This window comes from Pipistrellus hanaki, assembly GCF_964339955.1.
Source record: "Pipistrellus hanaki genome assembly, chromosome: 1".
Lineage (NCBI taxonomy): Eukaryota > Metazoa > Chordata > Mammalia > Chiroptera > Vespertilionidae > Pipistrellus > Pipistrellus hanaki.
Window position 1 is genome coordinate 30068133 of NC_140503.1, and position 22461 is coordinate 30090593.

General features: G+C 38.3%; 1 protein-coding gene across 1 annotated transcript in view; it reads left to right on the forward strand.

Annotated features, from left to right (window-relative positions):
• Positions 1-22461, forward strand: part of KCNH5 (potassium voltage-gated channel subfamily H member 5) — a 252494-nt gene that overhangs the window by 191506 nt on the left and 38527 nt on the right. The window lies entirely within an intron of this gene.

A 22461-nucleotide genomic window follows, 5' to 3' on the forward strand; every position in this document is an offset into this window, starting at 1 on the left:
CTATACTATAATTAGTTCTCGGGGTTTATAAAACTGCTAAAAATTACTATTAGTGTCTCTTTCTCTATTATGTGGATTTTTTTTAAAGCTGGTAAAATTAATCAACCTGGTTGTATATTATATACTCCTGATTCATTTTAATGTTTTTTTATTGGTGAGAAAGAGAGAGAACATTCATTGGTTGCTTCTTATATGTGCCCTGACTGGAGATTGAATCTGCAAACTTGGCATTATTGGGACAACACTCACCAACTGAGCTACCTGGCCAGGGCCTGATTCACTCTAAAACTTCCTTCTCCATTAATTCTTGTTCCCTATTAATTCTTTCCAAGCATACTATCTCAAAAAATAATTAACCACACTGACATGTCCTGCAAATAGTTATAGGGATTTTTTTTTTTACTTTGCACTGCTAATGCAAATATAACTTTCATTGCCATTTTATTTTTTTATTGATGGTGTGACACAGATTTAATTTGCATAAAGAAATCTCCTAGCTCTGATTTGTGGGTCTTTGGGCATTAGATATCGCTCTTTTATTGCCATGGATGATATGCACATTTGAATAACTGCATGGAAGGAATTTCATATAAAATGATTGGCTGTCTATTGTGGTGAAATATTTTGAAATAACAAGCCTTCCCTTCTACCCCATTAAACTGAACCTTCCCTGTAGTTAACATGGAGGAAAAAAGTCAACCCAAGAGACAAATTAACTTCTCTACCGTAGGAACAGAAAAATGACAATAAGCAGATCAATGTTCTAAAGGAAGATAAGGCTGCAGCAGTCATATTCGTACTAGCTGTGTCACAATATTTTGTTCTGTTCTTGAATAGCATTTTTGGTCTCTATTTTTGTTACTAACAAATAGTTATTGAGCATCCACAGCCTGCAAGACAAAATGAAAAGAGCTGTCGGCAGCACAAAGACTAAATACAGTCTTTACGTCAAGGAGCCTGCAGTCAATTGCGAATATTATGTGAAACACAATTATTGGGAAACGTATATTTGTGCAAGTAATTGAAAGTTAAGGTGGTGATAAATGTGGGAGAGGAGTGCCATATATAAAGTCAGGGTTGCTTATTTGTTAGGGAGCTCTGAGTCCCTTTAAGTATTAAGCAAAACCGTCTCCTTTGGTGTATGCTCTACCTTCTCCAATGATAGATTCTTTCTCTAGAAGGCAGTCTGTTAGACATTTGAAGCTCTTATATTTTAAGTCTTTTACAATATAAATTTTGCCAGTTTGGGAATCTTTTCACTTACTGCAAGGTTATCAAACCTCCTATCTATGTTGTTCCAGTCCTTGTTACAGTGATCTTATTTGTCACTGTCCTCCTGAAAGCATGTTGTTTACACAGAATCTCATCTGATGTTTATCATATTCCTGTGGGGGAAAAAGGGCCATTATTTTCTCTTCAAAACACATAAGGAAGGAAACTCAGCCCCAGAAAAATTAATAGCTGATCACCAATTGATATGTTTACAATGCAAGGTCTCATAGACAGGTAATTAAGAACTCACCAAGAGAAAATAAATTTTGGTTCTTCAAAATGAATTCATCCCAAAGCTCTATTGTCCCTTTTTCTCTTTCATACATCTGAGCATGTGCACACACACACACACACACACACACACACACACACGTGCAACACACACACTCGCATAGCCATGTATACACACACACACACACACACAACACACACATACACACACACTCACAGGTTGTAAGAGTTGAGTGCACATACCAGCATGATTGCCTCAGACAGGAAGAGAAGCTAGAGACAAAATCAGGTAGTTTTTGTAAGGAGATATGAGAAAATACACTCCAATGATTCATGAGAATAGCTACCATTTTAAGAGCCTCTTTTATAGCCAGGTACTTCAACATATTTTACATATAATAACTCACCGTATTAAATGTCAACTACCCACAGACAACAAAACCCTGTATAATCTATTTTGTCGATGAGGAAGTTGACACACTCTCAGCAATTTACAGCTTTACCTTCGCTCAATCATTCCCAAATGAGCTACTAATAAAAAAAATACTTTATTCTTACTGCTATTATTATAAGGATTCTTGCAATTAACATTTGCTGTGAGTTGTATAATAAAACGATGTCTTTAGTGTGCTACTGACATCTCAGAGCTATCATACTCATACTTAAAGGTGTGCTCCTAGTAGATTGGAGGGGTCAGGTTTTGAGAGTCCTGATTTAGAGTCAACATTGGCCACATAAGTTTTGGCCACATAAGTCAGCGGCTTGTATGGTGTGCAGTTCGCCGTGGCTGCCCTAGGGAGGCATGCCACAGTGCTTTAGCAGCTTGCCTTTATTCCCATTAAAGAACAATATTTTTTTTGTTTGTTTTGCAAATATAGCTCTCACTAAACATCTGTAAGCCCCTTTATATAAAACCGGTAATTTCATCCAACAACCAGAGCAGGAGTTGGCAACTTTTTCTGTCAAAGACCAGAAAGTTGATGTTTTAGGATTTGAGGGCCATTGGGTCTGTGTCTCACTCCTCACTGGTGCCACTGCAGAGTGACAGCAGCTGCCATAGCTTGGTCAGCCATCACAAAGTACCAAGATTGGAAGGTGTGGACAGCAGGAATTTAGGAACTTATTTGTCTCAGCCTGGCCCCTGCAAGCTATCTTTCTCTGGAATGCCAAAACCATGTTTATTAACCCAGGGACCAGCCCTTCTGAATGGGTCTGAGAAGGCAAGCGGCACACCCAGTACAGGTGACATATGAATTTTAAAGGATTCTAATCGGACTTTTAAAGCAGTTTTGGCTCGCCTGCTCATGCTGCCTAGTGGTTACACAGTGCCTTTTACTATTTATGTAAAGGGAGTTAACACAGCAGGCGTGACTGCTGTACTTTGAAAGACATGCTTGTGCTGTGGGCCCTTGGGCTGGCATCTGGAAACTTGAATTTCAAGAGGGTTCCCAACACTGAGAAGAGTGGCTCCCTGTGGCCACACTCTTTATTCAAACAGCATGGTTTATGCTAACCATTTACTTCCAGGAGCCTGGATTTGGTGTGTGCCAGGCATGTGACCAGCTTCCAATAATACTGCTGGGCACCATGTTCCAAGTAAGCCTCCCTAGTGGCAACTTCCCAAGTGTTGTCAGGACTTGTTAGAAAGAGGACCTTTGGAAACTTGTGCTTAGCGACCCCTGGACTTCACCCACCTGCTGTTTCCCTTTGCTAGTTTGCTTTGTATCCGTACGCTGTAGGATGTCAAAGCCGTGTCTATATACTAAACTCTGTGAGTCCTCTTAGCACATCATCTGACCTGGGTGTGGTCTTAAGGACTACCGACGTGCCATTTATAAAGGTTGATGAGAAGTCTGTATTCTCATCAAATCCGCAGATATTTTGGTAATTTCACTATAACCTTACCCCATAAAAGATGCTGACACCTACTGATGGAATGCTTTGTGAGTGTGGAAGGAAAAAGTATTTTAAAATTGGTGGGTATACTTGTCCATGAGGCTGTCAGGAATATTCCATTCCTTTGAAACCTAAAATAAATGCTGCATTAGCACTTCTAACAACATTAAATGTGGCTGGGAATTTTTATTATTTTCTAAGTACTTTCTTCACTTTCAAAATAGCCAGAACATATTTTCTTCCAGATTGACTGTTTAAATAGGATGAGTGAAGAGTTTTATTTGTTACTTTCTGTACCTCTTTGGTGAGGCACTTGGATAAAGTGCTGCACAGGGAGTATTGGCTGGCTCAGTATATATTCAGTATACAACCATCATGCTCCTACTGCGAAACGATGGGGTAAGGAAGGTAAAAGGCCAAGTGCCTGCTCTTCAGGAGTCTTCAATCTAGTGAGGGAGTCAGTTGAATACATAACACTAGAGTCAGATAAGTGCTATGAGAGGGCTACCCTCAGGGCACCCAGGGGGCATAGAGGAGATGAATCTAATTCATCCCAGGAAACAGGGATTCCAGAAGGTGATGCAATGCTGGAGTTAGAATTTTATTTCGAACAGAGAAATCTTCTAGAGCAAGGAAGGATCTTGCAGATTGTTTAGGTCCAGTCTATTTTCTTTAAAGATGAGAAATCTGAGACCCAGAGAATTGCACGATTTGCTCAAATTCACTTAGGTCAGTGGTCAGCAAACTGCGGCTTGCGAGCCACATGCGGCTCTTTGGCCCCTTGAGTGTGGCTCTTCCACAAAATAGCACGGCCTTGGTGAGTCTATTTTGAAGAAGTGGCATTAGAAGAAGTTTAAGTTTAAAAAAATTGGCTCTCAAAAGAAATTTCAATCATTGTACTGTTGATGTTTGACTCTGTTGACTAATGAGTTTGCTGACCACTGGCTTAGGTAATTAGCGGTAGAGGTGGGACTGGAATCTCCACTGGTGCACAAATTCATGCTGGCTGTATTTCTGCTGTTCAGCCCAGATTAGAAGCATTATGTAGGAAATTATGAGTAAGATGCAATACTGAATTGTGTTCATTTTTAATAGGGAAGAAGGATGTATATGGCATGAATTTGTATGAGATTAATAGTTAGATTTTAGTATTTTTCACACTGCTTCAGAATAAAACTAATAGTGGAGCCAAAAAAGAAAGCTATACGTAGTGTTCAGAGTGCTAATCAAGACTCCAGGCTCAGCATGAGCCATTGTATATGGTATGGCCACAGCAGGTATGTCACTAGCATTGTGAAGAGTCTTGTTTTAGTAAAAGCATGTAACTTACCTATAGTATTGTTCAAGTGATGTTGCTGAATATGGAAAATCTGGCTTTGCTGATATTACTGTGTTCTGATGTACTCCTTGCTAATAGTTTTAAGAACTATTCTGGCTGCTGCACCATCTAGTATAAGCATCTATAAAAAGAAATTTTCTCACATAAAACAAGACCCCTACCTTTTCATCTTTATATTTTGTTATTGTTTAACAGGTTAGCACTTTCACATTAGAAATTATGAAAAAAATTTGGCAAGTTTACTGCCAAATGTGGCAATTGTGAATACTAAAATTTTGTTAATTTTTTTAAAAGGGAAAAATAAAGGAAAGAAGGAAGAAAAGAAAAACAAGTATTTTCATGTAGAGTTGGGAAAATCTGAAACCTGGTTGATAACAGGAAAAGGCATAGAATGAGCTGGTGCTGAGAACAATTCTTAATTAGAAATAAGAATTATGGTTACTATATGGCCACTTCCAAAAACTCAAATAAATATATTGGTAACTGAAATTTGAAAAATAATGAAGATTGAATATGTCAGTATAGGCTAAAATGCTATATAATAAAAGCCTAATATGCTAAGTGTTCAGTTGACTGGCCAGCCATTCAACCAATTAAAGCATAATATGCTAATAATATGCCAAGGCTGCTCAACTGCTCACTATGATGTGCAGTGACCACCACGGGGGAGACAGTGGACTAGCTGACCAGTCACTATGACAGCCACTCACCACTAGGAGGCTGATGCTCCTACTGGTAGGTGAGCTTGCTGCTGGAGTCTGGCCAGTCAGGACTGAGCATGCCCTGGAGCCTTCCTGCAGTCCCTTTCAGGCTGGCCAACCTCCCACATCCCTCCCCAGCCCTGATTGTGCACTGGTGGGGGTCCCTCAGCCTGGCCTGCATCCTCTCGCAATCAGGGACCCTTCATGGGAGGATGTTGAAGAGCGGTTTGGCTCGATCCCACAGGCCAAGCTAAGGGACCCCATTGGTGCACAAATTCATGCACCCAGTCTCTAATTGCATAATAAAACAGGTTTCCCTTATGAAGACCATATCCATTGTGTTAGTGAGTGTAAACCTCTCTTGTGGTCATAGTGTGACCATGATTGGCCATGGTCTTTATTCCATAGTTTCCCTGAATTTGTTGCTGATGTAATCAAAATTTTATAGTCAAATAGCTCCAGAGAACATGTTTCTAGTACATCTACTATTGTCATGGAGTGGAGCCCACTGGACCTTGATCAAAATGACCCCAAACGGACACTTGCCCTTTAGTTGTGGTCTCAAAGAAAAGCTTCCATTGTTGCCTCAAAAACCCATCTTGCTTCTGGTTTAGACTCATTTTTATTGATTATATCCCTTAGTTCAAGACATAGTCTAATCTGGGATCTTTCAACAATATTAATTTAATCCTGGTATTAGACTGCTCAGACTTATATAACAAAATAATACAGACTGGGTGGTCAAAACAGAAATTTATGTTTTCTCACAGTCTGAAGGGTAGAAGTCCAAAATCAAGGTGCAGGCAGGGTTGACATCTGGTGAAGACTCTCTTTGTGTTGCAAATGATTGATTGCCTTCTCACTGGGAGCTCACTTGGCCTGTCCTCTGTGCAGGCACATGGAGAAAGAGAATGAACTTCCTGGTGTTTCTTCCTTTAAGAACACTTATCTTATTGGACAAAGGCCCTACTCTTTTGACTTTATTTAACCTTATTGTCTTCCTTAAAGGTCCTATCTCCAAATACACTTACACTGGGGGGGAGGGGGGAGGGGAAACTTAGGGTTTCAACATATGGGTTTGGTGGGGAGGACAAAAACATTCAGTCAATAACAACCCCATTTGTTGTTTGTTTTAAAATTTAAAATCAAGACAACTGAAATGGGTCCCTTTTGTTGGGGATGTACAGTAGCATCAGCATTCAGTATTGATTTTTGTAACTTCTTGGCAATATATAATTATCAAGACTAGCAAAATGTTTTTGCATTCCTACAGTGATTTAAGAAAAGATTCTCATTTAAACTTAAAAAAAATTCCCCAGAATAATGAATACAAATTGAAAATTTGTAAAACAAAACAGAGAGGTGCTTGCAGCACCTCTTTTAACCCATAAAATCAGAGTCCTTTCCCCTGGATGACACTGTTCTTAAGTAGAGAGCAGTTGAACCTAGCTTTTTATAGCTAAGTATAGCACCAATCCTGTATTCTAATGTACCAGGAGTAAGAAATAGAGGTTCAGCCCTAACTGGTTTGGCTCAGTGGATAGAGCATCGGCCTGCAGACTGAGAGGTCCCAGGTTCGATTCCAGTCAAGGGCATGTACCTTGGTTGCAGTAACATCCCCTCTATGAGGTGTGCAAGAGGCAGCTGATCAATGTTTCTCTCTCATTGATGTTTCTAGCTCTCTATCCCTCTTCCTTCCTCTCTGGAAAAAAAGAAAAAAGAAAAAAAAAACCAATAAAATATATATATATTTTTAAAAAAAGAAAGAAACGGTGGTTTAGGCTCACTCTTGCATTAGAACAGGTTAGCACTCAGTAACTTTTTCTTTCCAGAAAGCATTTTTATCATGGGGAATCTAACAGCACAAAATACCTTTTTTTTTCTTTTCTTTTTTTTTTTCCTGTGAGCAATGAAGCATCTCTATAGCAGTTACCTTTTGTGGATGGAAAGCACATGGAATTGAATATGAAACAGGCCTACAGGACTTGCTAGATATACATGTGTTGCAGTCAGCATGTATTTCAGTACTGGCATCTTGAAAGAAATGATCTAAGAATGTAATAATGGGTGTTCTGACTTCACTGATTTCCTTTCTTCTCCCCTATGCTCACACTGGCATGTCAGTTAAGAAAAAAATGGGAGTATACTCCTTCCAGAAATCCATAATGTTTTAATCCCATGAAAAAGAAATCACTTACTAAATCATTGTCCACAGCTGGGACAAATGATAATGGTTTTCATAAAACTCCGTAGTCCACAGTATCTATGTTTACTTCTCTCATAGCATTGATTGTGGTGTCATGGTTTCCTATTTTTCACCTAAACAAAGAGCCCCAAGAAATAAAAATTTTCTGTAATCCTGTTATTGCAATAAGCAGAAGTGCTTGTTATAACTGAGTGAATATGTCAGTGAATGAATGAAATGTGAACAGACATGCCACCCAGCCCACCTTTTATCAATATTGACTAGAATAATCACTATCCTCCAGGAAAACAAATGATACCCTTAACAACTTTGGCAAAGAACCTTATGAAATAGGATCATGAAAATGGCTATTACTAATTTGTGTTAAATCACAATTGGAGTTAACTTGTAGCTGCAGTTCCTCACCTGCAGATTCTGCCACAAGGTAGCAGCTTGTCATATGCTTTCAGGATAGTACAGCAGTTTGGACATGAGCATTGAGTGAATTAAACTCACATGATGCCAGGGGCCATGATTTCCAGAAGAGTACCCTAATCTCATTCTAAAGGACTTACCACACTGAACTCTAAGCAGACAGTAGTTTTAACTCTCATGACCTCAACTGATGACCAGGATTGCAAATTCACTGTGCACTATGGGGCCTGCTGGCAGTAGCTCTGCTCACGTGTTATGGCGAGTAGAACCATGAACCCTCTGAACTGAGCTGTATCCACACGGATGGAGCTCACCGCCTGGCAGTTTACACAACATGGAGAGTGAGCTAAGAGTTGAGGTGACTTGCTCTTAGCTACACAACTGATAGCTGCTCTGAGGTTCCAACCTCAGTTTCTCAGCTCTGAGCTGGTGCTCATTCCACTAATGGTGGTAGAAGGAGGCTGACTCTCGGCAATCCCAGGAGTTTGTCGTGTGCATTTAAATGAAGCAGAAACCTATTTATGCAGTCTTTTGAGCCCTTCGGCTGCTTCTATTTAGGGCTCTCTGTTGGTCTGCTTCCAGATGGAATAGCGATGTATCCACAGTTAGTTACCAGGACAGAGGTTCACAGAACTCTCACTCTTCTAGTATACCCCCAGTTCTTTAAGGACAGTTCCCCAAGTTTCAGAGCGAGGACTGGATTCAATAATTTACCAACATACTCGACAGTAAATTATCTGTTGTTCAACAGTGCCTCTTTTCAAAACTAGAGTTTATTCTGAGCACAGAAAATATGCATTTTAGCAGTAAACAAGAAGGAGGTGCATAACTATTTAGTGTACAGAAGAGTACTTAACTAATGTAACATATTTTATAAGTTCTTTTTCCTGGGAACCCTCAACATAGCAGCAACCCATTTTTAGGTGCAATGCTTCAGCATTTGTTTTACTTTAGGGCTGACTTGTGCCTTACAGTAGTGCCTTTCTGGGGGCATCATAGCTGATGCAGACTGTTCATTTGCAATATGTCTACCACATCTTAGTTCTGAACACTTATTATTTGACCAGGGGCCACTGAAACCATGGTGTTATACCACACCATCTTTATTTAAAGGAAATGCTCCTTTTGAACGAAAAAGCAAGGATTCCTATGAAGAATGAAAGGCATGCATTATTTTTCTCCCCTAATGCCTTTTGGTATTGTTTTAAGTTTGGAATACATGTACTCTTAAAATATACGACTTATCTCCTTATGCCTCTTTTTACTTCTCTCTTCTGGAAAATGAAGTCGGTGGATGTTATCTGTGCTTGAAAAAAAAATAAGCTATATGTATAATATTAAACTTGTATCTGTTTATGGACTTGTATTCTTAGGCTGAGTTTTTTGGGGGAGGGTCCTTCCTCCCCTAACCCTAACATATTGTCTAAATTTGATCATATAGTTTGTCATTGTAGTGAGTTCTTCCCTTCACTTTTTGAGCTGAATCCACTGACTCATCTTTTTCTGGTCTCTGAGGTACCTGAAAAAAAATCTGCAGCTCAATAGACACACATTATAAAAGCTTCCATGCTGCTTCTGAGGGGGTAGCTTTGCAACACTTTACAAACAGAAACTATTTTGAGAAGCATTTGGTTCCTTAAAGGAGGAGTTTCAAGATGTTTACAGTGAATTCAGTATTACTGTGAATTTAGACTGTTGGCAAAAAAGTAAAATAAATATTGTAATAACACGTCAATTTACAATATATAGAATAGAAGGCATTTTATTTTTATTTTAAAAAATATATTTTATTGATTTATTATATATGATTAAAAATATATTTTATTTCACAGAGGAAGAGAGAGGGATAGAGAGTTAGAAACATCGATGAGAGAGAATCATTGACCAGCTGCCTCTTGCACACCCCCTACTGGGGATGTGCCTGCAACCAAAGTAAATGCCCTTGATTGGAATCAAACCTGGGACCTTTCAGTCCGCTGGCCGACACTCTATCCACTGAGCCAAATTGGTTTCGGAGAAGGCATTTTAAACATTACATGCACTTTGCAAATGAGAAAATAGAGACTGTTCTCTGGTTGGATTGCATTCTGAATAGTTGACTCATGACCAAAATGGCATCTGCCTTCCTGGAATGTCCATGTTTCCCCCTCCGCTGGGAGGTGCATTTCATAGATTTTGATATTCCAGTCAAGTGATCTTTTCCCAAAGGAATCAAATCTAGTCACTCTATTAAATAGCCAGGGACACTCAGATGACCCAGCAGGGCTACAGTAATTTCTTCCAGATAAAGTCCTTTATTCGTGCCTCTTCTTTCTGGTTCATCCAATATTCCTAGAGGTTAGCACTTGACTTCGCTGGGGATTGTTCTGTGTCCACAGTTTCATCCTCTGGGGAGTGATTTCATTGGTAGAGCTTCAATCCCATAGGAAATGAACACCCACAATGGGAATTGCAGAATGAGAACTGCTAATTCTGCACATAAGAAGCAGCCAAGTTTCGCTAATGGCAGCTCAGGAAGGTAATGCGGGGCGTTGGACCCTGGCCAGGAATTTGCTTCCCTCTTTTAATAGGTGCCTTAGCAACTGCTTGAGATAAGGTTGTGGAGTGCATCAGAGTTCCAGCATTCAATGGGTGATATGTCACACAGGTCCTTTGAAAGTTAGTTTTCCAGGACAGGAAGATACATACCCTGTCTTGAGTGAGAAAACAGTGTTTCCTTCTGCTCAGGAATTCAGAAACCAAGATGTAGAATGACCTGCCTAGCCGTTGTGGAGGGTGCTGTTTCTAAGGGAGGGTCTGCTGTGCCCGCAGAAAGCAAGTCCGAGAGATCAGCTCCAGCCTGAGGGCTGTATGACTCCGTCAGATGAAGCTGACTGCCTGCTTGTTAGCATTAACATTTCCGCACCTGGCAGTCACAGGGTGGCTTGTTACTGAATGAAATCACAGGCCAGGAGGACAGACCCTGGGCAGTTGGGATGGAGGAGGGAAGTGGGGAGCAAAGAGAGTGACTGACAGGCCTGATCCCCTTTATTCTAACACAGCTGACTTCTCCAAAGTATTTGCAAAGTAGGCCCTAAAGCAGATGTTTGCTCTCCCGAGAAGAATATGAAAGTATGAAAGTAGATTTGGGTTTGGTAGCTTTGGCATGATGGAAAAATCTATGTTGTTGGGTTCCTGTGGCATTCTACTTAACACATTCCTATAGAGAGGTGTTTTTAATTATGAAAGAGAAATTCTGGTCATTACAATTCTTCATAATGTAAACATTAAGGAAGCTCAAGCGAGAGAGAGAGAGAGAGAGAGAGAGAGAGAGAGAGAGAGAGAGAGAGAGAGATTTAAAAAATTTAAATCAGCTGAAACCGGTTTGGCTCAGTGGTAGAGCGTCGGTCTGCGGACTGAAAGGTCCCAGATTCAATCCTGGTCAAGGGCATGTACACTGGTTGCGGGCACATCTCCGGTAGGGGGTGTGCAGGAGGCAGCTGGTCGATGATTCTCTCTCATTGATGTTTCTAGCTATCTATCCCTCTCCCTTTCTCTCTGTGAAAAATAAATAAAAAATATATTAAATTTTTAAAAAATCAATCAGAATGAGTCTGTCAGCAGAATAGACTTACAACAAATATAATTACATGAAAATGTATCTGATGCTTGATGAGTAAGCCAGCTTTACTATACCAAACAAAATAAGAGACTTGAATTTCCAGCTTTTGAGCAAACTTTATAAAATAAACTTAACCATTCTTTTCTGGATGCTTAGGTACCTCTGTACTTTCCATCGTAAAATATCTAAATCCCAGGAATAAAATCATAATTAATGCCATAGAATTTAAAATTAACCAAGTGTGTTCACACTGTTCAGAAAAACTTAAACCAATTTTTAAACCTGCTGCTTTATTCTCGATTTCAGGCAGTAGAGGTGTTTAGTATTCAGGTGTTTTCTGGTTTGCCAAACATGAAGCTAATTAATTTTGGTTAAAGAAGATTAGAGATGCATTTGACATTTCACCAAAATGAAGTCAAACAAATAAAAGTTACTAGGGCAGTAATAAAGTCAAAGTATAGCCACTAATACAGCAACAGAAGTTATTTTAAATGGAAAGATAGGGAAACAGTATTTATTTAGTTATAAAAATACTTTTTCTCTAAAAACTAAAATTTGAGATCACAAATTTGAGTGAAATATCAAGATAGAAAATGGAAATGAACTTGGAAAATATATTACAAGGAAAATGATATGAGTCATTTTAATTGCTATTGTATAAAAGACTAGAGGCCTAGTGCATGAATTCATGCATGGGTGGGTTCTGGCCGGCCCCTCCCCCTGGTTGAACTCCTTATTGAGAGGATAATTTGCATATTAGCCTTTTATTATATAGGGTACTGGTCTCCTTATCCTGTGACTTCGGCTCCTCCTCAAGGATCAGCTTGGACCTACCCTCTCCATTCTTCTCCCCATGTGCCAATTCCACATAATCTCTCCTTTCTTAATACTTCTGCAGCATCCACCACTGTATTATTTATTTGATAGTTACTATATGTTACTTTACAGGGTTATGTGTATTGAACAGATGCCCTGTCCCCATATGCTGGTTGTTAAGTTCTTAGAAGATAAAGAAATGTCTCTTCTCTCATACATTCAACTGCTTTTTGTACTCCAGCACTCTGCAGACATCTGTTGATTGGATGGCTTGAGTAATAATGTTGCAGAGTTAATTAACTTAAAGCAAAGCTTTCTGATAGTACATCTGGATACCCCTGGGAAAAAGGCATTTCGAGGAAAGAATCAGGAAATAACAAAAAAAATTTTTTTCACTTTTTTTTTTTTTTAATTCTGAAAATTGCTGGGCTAATTTTAGAATTATTAGTTTTTTTAAATTATTTATTATTTAAAGTATTACACGAGTTTCCTTTTTTCTCTCATTGACATCTCCCATGCCATCTCATCGCCCAAACACAATAATTATTCTTTTTTTAAAAAAATTTTATTTTATTGCTTAAAGTATTACAAAGAATAGTATATATGTCTCCTTTTTCCCCCCATTGACCTTTCCATAGTCTTCCCTGTCCCCCAGTATCTTGTGTCCCTTGGTTATGCTTAAATGCATGCAAAGACCTTTGGTCGATCTCTTACCTCCCTGCTGCCCCTACTCTGCCCAACCTTCCTGCTATAGTTTGATAGTCTGTTTGATGCTGCTCTGCCTCTGTATCTATTTTTTTTCCTCATTGGGTTATAATGTTCTTTATTATCCATAAATGAGTGAGATCATGTGGTATTTTTCTTTCATTGACTGGCTTATTTCACTTAGAATAATGCTCTCTAGTTCCATCCATGCTGTTGCAAATGGTAATAATTCCTTCTTTTTTACAGCAGTGTAGTATTCCATTGTGTAGATGTACCACAGTTTTCTAATCCATTCATCTGCTGATGGGCATTTAGGATGTTTCCAAACCTTAGCTATGGTAAATTGTGCTGCTATGAACATAGGGGTACATATATCCTTTCTGATTGATGTTTATGGTTTCTTGGGATATAGTCCTAGAAGTAAGATTACTAGGTCAAATGGGAGTTCCATTTTTAACTTTTTGTGGAAACTCCATACTGTCTTCCACAGTGGCTGTACCAGTCTGTATTCCCACTAGCAGTTCAGGAGGGTTCCTTTTTCTGCACATCATCACCAGCACTTGTCCTTTGTTGATTTGTTGATGAAAGCCATTCTGACAGGGGTGAGATGGTACTTCATTGTTATTTTGATTTGCCACTCTCGAATGATTAGTGTCTTTGAGCATGTTTTCATATGTCTCTTGGCTTTCTGAATGTCCTCTTTTGAAAAGTGTCTATTTTGGTCCTTTGCCCATTTTTTGATTGAATTGTTTATCTTCCTTTTGTTAAGTTGTATGAGTTCCCTATAAATGTTGAACATTAAGCCCTCATCGGAGATAACATTGGCAAATATGTTCTCCCATGCAGTGGGCTTTCTTGTTTTGTTGATGGTTTCTTTTGCTGTGCAGAAGATTTTTATTTTGATGTAGTCCCACTTGTTTATTTTCTCTTTAGTTTCAATTGTCCTAGGAGCTATATCAGTAAACATATTGCTACATCAAATGTCTGCTATTTTTCTACCTATGGCTTCTTCTAAGATTTTTATGGTTTCCCACCTTACATTTAGTCTTTATCCATTTTGAGTTTATTTTTATGTATGGTATAAGTTTGTGGTCTACTTTCATTTTTTTGCAAGTATCTGTCCAGTTTTCCCAACACCATTTATTGAAGAGACTGTCTTGTCTCCATTGTATGCTCTTGCCTCCTTTGTCAAATATTAATTGAGCATAGAGGCATGTGTCATTCTCTGGGTTCTCTGTTCTGTTCTACTGTTCTATATGTCTGTTCTTATGCCAGTACCAGGCAGTTTGGAGAAGAGTGGCTTTGTAGTATAGGTTGATATCTGGTATTGTGATCCCTCCTATATTGTTCTTCTTAGGATTGCTGCAGCTATTCAGGATCTTTTTTTATTCCAGATGAATCTTTGGAGAGTTTGTTCTAGGTCTTTGAAGTATGCCATTGGTATTTTAATAGAGATTTCCTTGAATTTATAGATTGCTTTGGGTAGTATGGACATTTTAATGATGTTGATTCTACCAATGCATGAATGTGCTATATTCTTCCATTTGTTCATGTCTTCCTCTATCTCTTTTTTTTTTCAATGTCCTGTAGTTTTCTGAGTACAGATTTTTTACATCTTAAGTTAATTCCTAGATATCTTAATTTTTTTGGTGCAGTGGTAAATGGAATTGTTTTCTTCACTTCTCTTTCTGTGAGTTCCTAATTAGTGTATAAAAGGCCATAAATTTCTCTGTGTTAATTTGTATCCTGCTACTTTGCCAAATTCACTTATTAGGTCTAGTAGTTGTTTTTTTTTTAATGGAATCTTTGGGTTTTCTATGTATTGTATCATAGCATCTGCGAATAGGACAGTTTTACTTCTTTTCCAATTTGGATGCGTATTATTTCTTCTTCTTGTCGATCGCTATGGCTAGCACTTCCAGTACTATATTGAACAGGAGTGGTGAAAGTGGGCATCTCTAATTTGTTCCCGTTCTTAGGGGAAATGAGTTTAGTTTTTGCTTATTGAATGTGATGTAGGCTTGTTACATAAGGCTTTTATTATGTTGAAGTATGACCTCTCTAGTCCCACTTTGCTGAGAGTTTTTATCAAGAAATGGTGTTGGATTTGTAAAATGCTTTTTCTGCATCGATTGATATGATTATGTGGTTTTTGTCTCTCAGTTTGTTTATGTGATGTATCACATTTAATGATTTGCACATATTGTACCATCCTTGCATCCCCAGAATAAATCCTACTTGGTCATGGTGTATAACCTTTCTAATGTAATGCTGAATTGATTTGCCATAATTTTGTTGAGGATTTTAGCATCCATGTTCATCAATGATATTAGCCTGTAGTTCTCTTTTGTTTGTGGTGTCTTTATCTGGTTTTGTAATTAGGGTAATGCTACCTTCATAGAAAGAGCTTGGAAGTCTATCTCCCTCACTCACAAATACTGACATTCCCCACATGTCCATGCACTCTCCTTTAGTTCTCTCTCACACTATCTAGAAGCCTGCAGTCCTGTCAACAGCCATCTTGGATCTTCCACAAGAATTATTCTTAATAAGACTTTACAAAGGTTACATTTTTGAGGAATAAAAAATTCTTTGGGAAATTAAAGATAAAAAAACTTTAGATTTGCCATTGGATTATTATGAATAAATAACATTTTAATAGGTTAAAATGTGCTCCAAAATAATGAGATATTGGAATGTTGAGATTCTCCAGAAGGCACCTGAATTATTTATTTTCAAACAGCATTATGAATTCAATTTAGATAAATGTTTAAGTTGTTGTTTTGGTAAAGGGGAAAAGAGGAAACTTCTCCCAAACACATAGTTCTTTCTCTCTTAAACAACTGTAGGCAGGAGGAGTGGGCCATTGCTTCCACCCAGTTCAGAAATAGACAGCAGTCCTGTTTACACCTACGGCCAAGCAGCATCTCTACTCTTTCCTAGGGAATGTTCCAAGATCTCATTTCATAAGGAATAGAGATCCAGTCTGGGTTCAAGTGTATGGTCTTGGACACAGGAATTTACTCACTATGCCTTAGTTCATACACTTGTATAATGAAATAATAATAGTCAAATCTATATGGGAGTGCCTCTCAAAGCCAAGTGCTTTTCTAAATACAGAATGCCTATGAGTGAAAAAAAATGGATGTGTCCCTGTCGTCATGGGGCTTAGGGTCTAGTACCTATCTCATAGATATGTTGTATTAAGTGAATAGTGAGGTCCTAGTAAAGGTTAGCAGTGATGATAATGATGGTGATGAAAATGGTGACAGAGATGTGTTTCATAAGGTGCAGTATCAGACTGGAGCTCAATAGTCTGTCCCAAAATTCTAGCGGAAAGAGAAAGTTAGGCTGGAGTCTGTCATTCACTGGTGATCATAAAGTAAGGAAAATGTTAATGAGGCACCCAAATCTGGTCTCTTTTGAAACTAGAATCCCCCTCTTATAAGCCAAAGGCCAAATGTAGTGGCAAAGGTTCTATATGCAGTCATGGAATGTGCTGAGAATTGTGGAAATGAACACTTCTACACTTGCCCAGAATAATGTTGAGTTTTCCCAAAGGAAATGGCTACTTTCTTTTGTTCATACAAAGCAATATCTACCACCACCTCTTTCTAAACTCCACACATTTAGCATAACCTCTATTGTGGTAAAAACTCAAGTGTGGTCCCTAATATTTGGTAGAATGATTTGGCTAATGATACATATTAAGAGAGCAGGCAGGGGTCGTGATATCAAATCCAGTTCTTAATACCTTTAATGGATGGATTGCATATCTCTAATCTAGGTTAATGAGCAAACTTCCGTCTTCTGTTTAGCTGTGTGTGTAAGATTAGCAGTTAGCCAATTTAACTTAATCTAAACCTTGCATTTTAGTTATAGATTCTAAACTCATCTACATTATATCTATCAAGGTTCGCTATCTGAACACTCTACTATCTATTGGAGTACTGTCTTCTTAACCATGCCCCCGTGGCTATTAAAACAGAGTTATTATGTAAATGTGTTCCTCTTAATGGGAGACACCCAGGGGAAGCATTGGGAAAAATGGAAAAGAGCTTTTCCAATCTGTGTTCAGTATTAACCCAGTAGTTTTGTAAAACAAGAGCTAAATTTACTCTTTTATTTAGAACCTCAAGCTAAATTTAAATTGCACTTTTAGAATTAAAAAGCAACTGCATTTTGTTTTCATAAAAATTTAATTTCACATGCCCTCAACATTATGACATTTTTGAAGAACTTAATTTTTTTAAATGCTATTTGCATCTATTCATTTACTTGTGAGAGAACATAATAAAGACAGGCCACTAGTAAGGGAAGAAAGAAATATTGCTTGGACAAGCTCATTCCACTAGTCATATTTGTCAAAGAAAATGTGAACTAATATCTTTCCTTTTTATAATATTCCCTGTAAGAAAAAGTCACTCATTTTACTCATGTTTGACATTTTGTAGTAAAGGTAAAATTCATTTTTAATGAAAAATATTCCACAGGGTTATTAATTAAAAGAAATGCAGAAAGAGAGAACTGTCATTTAAAAAGAGCAACTCATGAATTAGAGGAAGTCTCTAGTCAAAAATACAGCTCAGTAAAGTTCTCTCAGGATTGGGGGTTGGCTGGGTGTGGGAATGACTTGCTCCTGGATGCAGAGGACCTATGTCATCTGGGTCTGAGATGCTTTTGCTTCAAAGCTTAGGTAAACTTTCCTGGCAAGAGTGGCTCAGTTGCACAGCAAGTTTGATTTTTGGTCAGGGCACACATCCAGGTTTCAAGTTCGATCCTTTGTCAGGTGTGTACAAGAGGCAGTTGATTCATGTTTCTCCCTCCCAATGATCTCTCTCTCTCTCTCTCTCTCTCTCTCTCTCTCTCTCTCTCTCTCTCTTTTTCCTCTCTCTAAAATCACTAAAAATGCATTTTTAAAATGCTTTGGTAAACTTAGAGACATAGATCCTTGAGTTTATTGCTTAAATAATTTATTATACTTCTTAGTTTTGGTTCATAGTTCTCACAATTTAAACTACTTGAGGTCAAAGATTGTGACTAATGTAATCATAGAACCTAGAGTAGTACTTTGTACTGTAATGTTCAAAAAGAGCAGGCAAGTGAGTGAATCAATATTTTAGTGCCTCCTGTTTGGAAGAAGACTGGATGTAGTTATTATATGGATTTATATTCCCCTAACATAAATAATATCTCTCAGAAAAGATTAAAATGGCTAAATTATTTAACTTGTTGAAGAGGAGCTAATGCTATAAAAATCAGTAGAGCCAGGTCATGAGGAAATGGTCATGTAAATTATCCCTTAGGTGGTTTCCTACTTTCCTCCCACCTTGTAGATCTTCTAGTCTTGCCTCAATCCCTCTTACCTATACTTTATTTTCCACTAAGCTTTTGGTATTTACTCTTTTGTTGTCCCAGACATCTATCTTTTGGGGCATGGAAGAGGTTTGAGGGATCCAAGATTTATAAACCCGATGTCTATCCCATATTTGGAACCAATGGAGAGATCAAAATATGACTATCATTACTGATAAAGATGATTAGAGATAATGGCCATTGGGCTTTATCAAGTGAATTTTCTAATACTTTGAATCAGGCAGTTTTGCAATTCAGGCACTGATCTGGCTGGGTAATCGCAGCTCTTCCACACAAGGGCAGAGTCTGCTCACATAGCTCATTCCACAATAGATAGGCCCAAATGCTTCATCTCTGCAGGAGACCTTAAGGTAGTGTAGAGGACTGAGACCAGCTTTTGTAATCCCCTATTTCCCACTGAAAGGAGAGAGAAAATGGCTACTCTACAAGGTGAGTTATTTATATGATGAATGAAGACCCTTCTGACCATAAGGGTGACCAAAGGAATTGCTGCTATGGTTGAGAATTATGAATAGTGCTATGTGTGCAGCATGTCTTACCCAGACGTTCCTGGCACTTAACTCATATGACATAGGGTCTATTTGGGAGTCAGGGCATCTACTATTATTTGTCAGTCAGTATTCTTGTGAGCTTCCATGATGAATACCTTAGCCCCGTGGTCAGCAAACTGCAGTTAGCGAGCCACATGCAGCTCTTTGGCCTCTTGAGTGTGGCTCTTCCACAAAATACCACATGCGGGTGAACACATACAGTGCGATTGGAACTTCATGGCCCATGTGCAGAAGTCAGTTTTCGGCTCTCAAAAGAAATTTCAATCATTGCACCATTGATATTTGGCTCTGTTGACTAGAGTTTGCCAACCACTGCCTTAGCCCTTTATCCACTCTCAACTCCCATTCAGCCTTTATCCTTAGAATCTTGCTGGCCCCTTGCCTTTAAACAAAGTCACTTTTCCAAGCATTGTTAATTAAAAGTGAATAAAATATGTGATTTGTTCTCTGAAGATTTTAAATCATGTAACATACAGGTATTAAATTTATACTTGTTTAGAGAGTAGATGAACTTGGCTTTTGAACATTCCATACAATGTTAGATATTATGATAAAATATTGCTTTTGATGGAAAGTCAAACTCAACATTGATTTTAAAGTTGTCTTTCCTTCTCGATAACCTCTTATCAAGTGTGAGAACAGTTGGTTACTCTTGCTGCTGCCCTACCTGGGACAACACAGGCTTGAAGATGGGGGAACTAATGACTTGTTGAGACTTTCCACCTCATGGACTTGTGATCCACATAGAAAAACTGAGTAACCAGCCACTAAATTGATTTGCCACACTAGATACCTTTTGTATATTAAAAGCCTAGAGATTTGACCTTTACTCCTACTGAAAACTTGCATAATGTGTATCCCACATGGAACCAAGTAGTAAAGAACTTCCTCTGCTAAACTCCCGGTCAGAACAAAAGCTACATTGCGTAAATCTGCTGATGTTTCCTTGGAAGGACGTACCCTTTATATTCTCCTCAGTTTTTTACCCAATTTCCTCCTTTCCCCATTCATTACACCTTCTGCCCGACAGTCTTTTAAAGTGTTCTGAAAGCTTAGAAGGTGTTCTGAAACTATGATGATTTATTTAAAGTATTTTCAAAAAGTCTGATTTGGTAAGCATGTGGTGTAGAAAGAAAGTCCCTGCTGTCTTAGCCATTTCAAATCGGAGGAGTTTTTCCCAAAGGCTTTGTAAGATGAGTTTGGTCATAGTTTCTGACCATAGTATGAAGTTTGATTCCAGTTGCGAAGGGACTCTGTTTTCATTTATTTTTTTTCTGCTTGTTATTCCAGAATATATAAGCTCATGTGATTTTAACTTCCTTCCTGAAGATATGGTCAAGATATGAAAAGCTCTTTTTGTCAGTGTTTAATATCCCAGACCATAATAAGTTTTCTCCTTTTTTTTTTCTTTCCTTGATTTGATCTTAGAATGTGCATTTGCCAGTATCTAGGATTACTTGTGATAATATGGGGGGGGGGGGGGAAACATACTGACAAGGAATTTAAACATCTATTTTTAACCATAGTAATATGTTTAACTGATCTTGGGTGACCACCTTAACTTCTTGTGCCTCAATTTGATCATTTTTAAAATTGAAATACTTATACCATCTGACTTTTCCATAGCTCTTACAGTTTAGAAATCTATTTAAGATGCAGTATCTTATGTGTTCTTTGGGGAATATGTAATTGTCTTTATTTTATAATTGAGAAAACCAAGTCCTATATAAGCAAAGTAACTGACAAGATCCCTCAGTATTAAATGGCAAAATAACACTTCTGGAAACAAAACAGGTCTTCAGAAAGTTTACTAAATTTTTCCAGAGCTTAAGGAATTATTGGAAGGAATAAATGAGGTAGTAGCAGGAGGATTTTAAATCAATCAATAGTTATAAGTATAAGTTAATATTTAATAAAGCAGGATTATTTTTTATTAATGAAACACTTCGGTGTTCTTATTTTTCTCTTTAGTTCCCTGAAGTTAGAAAAGTTCAAAGCTGATATTGGAAAAATAAATAAATATAGAGGTTGACCTTTGGATGGCAGTTGAAAAACTCAACTTGATTCTTTATTTCTTGTGTTCACTAACCATTCAACCAAGCTGAGGCTATTTCTCAGCTTTTGTATTGGGTCAAGACTGCCCTGCCAGCTCCTAACCATACGTGGCAACTCTGCAACCAACTTTCTCTTCCTTGCTAAAATAGCTTTCTTTTCAGAACCTGTGTCATTCAATGACTTTCTAGTGACTTCCAAGGCCATGCTTAGGTGGAACATTAGCCATTGTTCAAATTAATAAATGCCTGTTATTGTTCTCACCAAAGCCATTTAGAATTGTCCACGTGAGGAGACAGGTTCTTTGCACATAGAGCCCTGCCATTCAAAGCATCTGCCCTTGTGAGTTTTGATTTTGGACTCATATTTAGAGTTCTTTATTTTCTCTGACTACAGTGTTTTAATACATGCAGCCTTTTCTTCTTGTGTAGCGATCACAGGGGCTTTCATTGCATCTTAGCTACTCTGGAGAGTGACTGCTTAGCTTTCCATTGTGCTCCCCAATATGTGACTTTCATGTGTGTCATATAGCGAGTATATGTCTCAAATGTGCCCTCCCAATTTTATGGAATCAGTCTAACTATTTTTCATGATGTGGTGGTAGACAGATATATTAATTTTATTTGTGTAAATTTTAAAAAGAAACCTGTCAACAAGTTTGTAAATTGTAAGTTCACCTTAAGTTGTGCAATGCTATGACTACCAATGTGGCTTTATATTGAAACTGGAGGCCCTCTGCATGAAATTTGTGCACAGGGGAGGGGATCCTCTCAGCTCAGCCTGCACCTTCTCCAATTCGGTACCCCTCGGGGGATGTCTGGCAGTAGGACATCCCTCTCACAGTCCTGGACCACTAGCTCCTAATCACTCACATGCCTGCCTGCCTAGTCACCCCTTCTGCTGACCTGATTTCCCCTTCAGCTTTCAGAACTGTAAGAATGAATTTCTCTTTTGTATAACACTGCCATTTTAGTGTGTGTGTGTGTGTGTGTGTGTGTGTGTGTGTGTGTGTGATAGCAGCATGGACAGACTAAGACAGAGATCCGTATCCAATCAACAAATATTTATTGAGTGCTACTATGTGACCAAAAGTTGCAGCAGAATAAAACACAATGAAGTGGAAAACCTTTTTAGCATCAGTTCTATTCTCAAGATTAAATTGCTCAGATTGGGGGTGGAGTTGAGTGGGAACGCATCCCAAGATTTGTTTCTGCATGGCTACGGGAACATCATGAACATGCTGCTGAAGGACCATTCTAGCCCAGCAGTGAGGCCCTGCTGCCAGTGTGCACAAAAAGGCA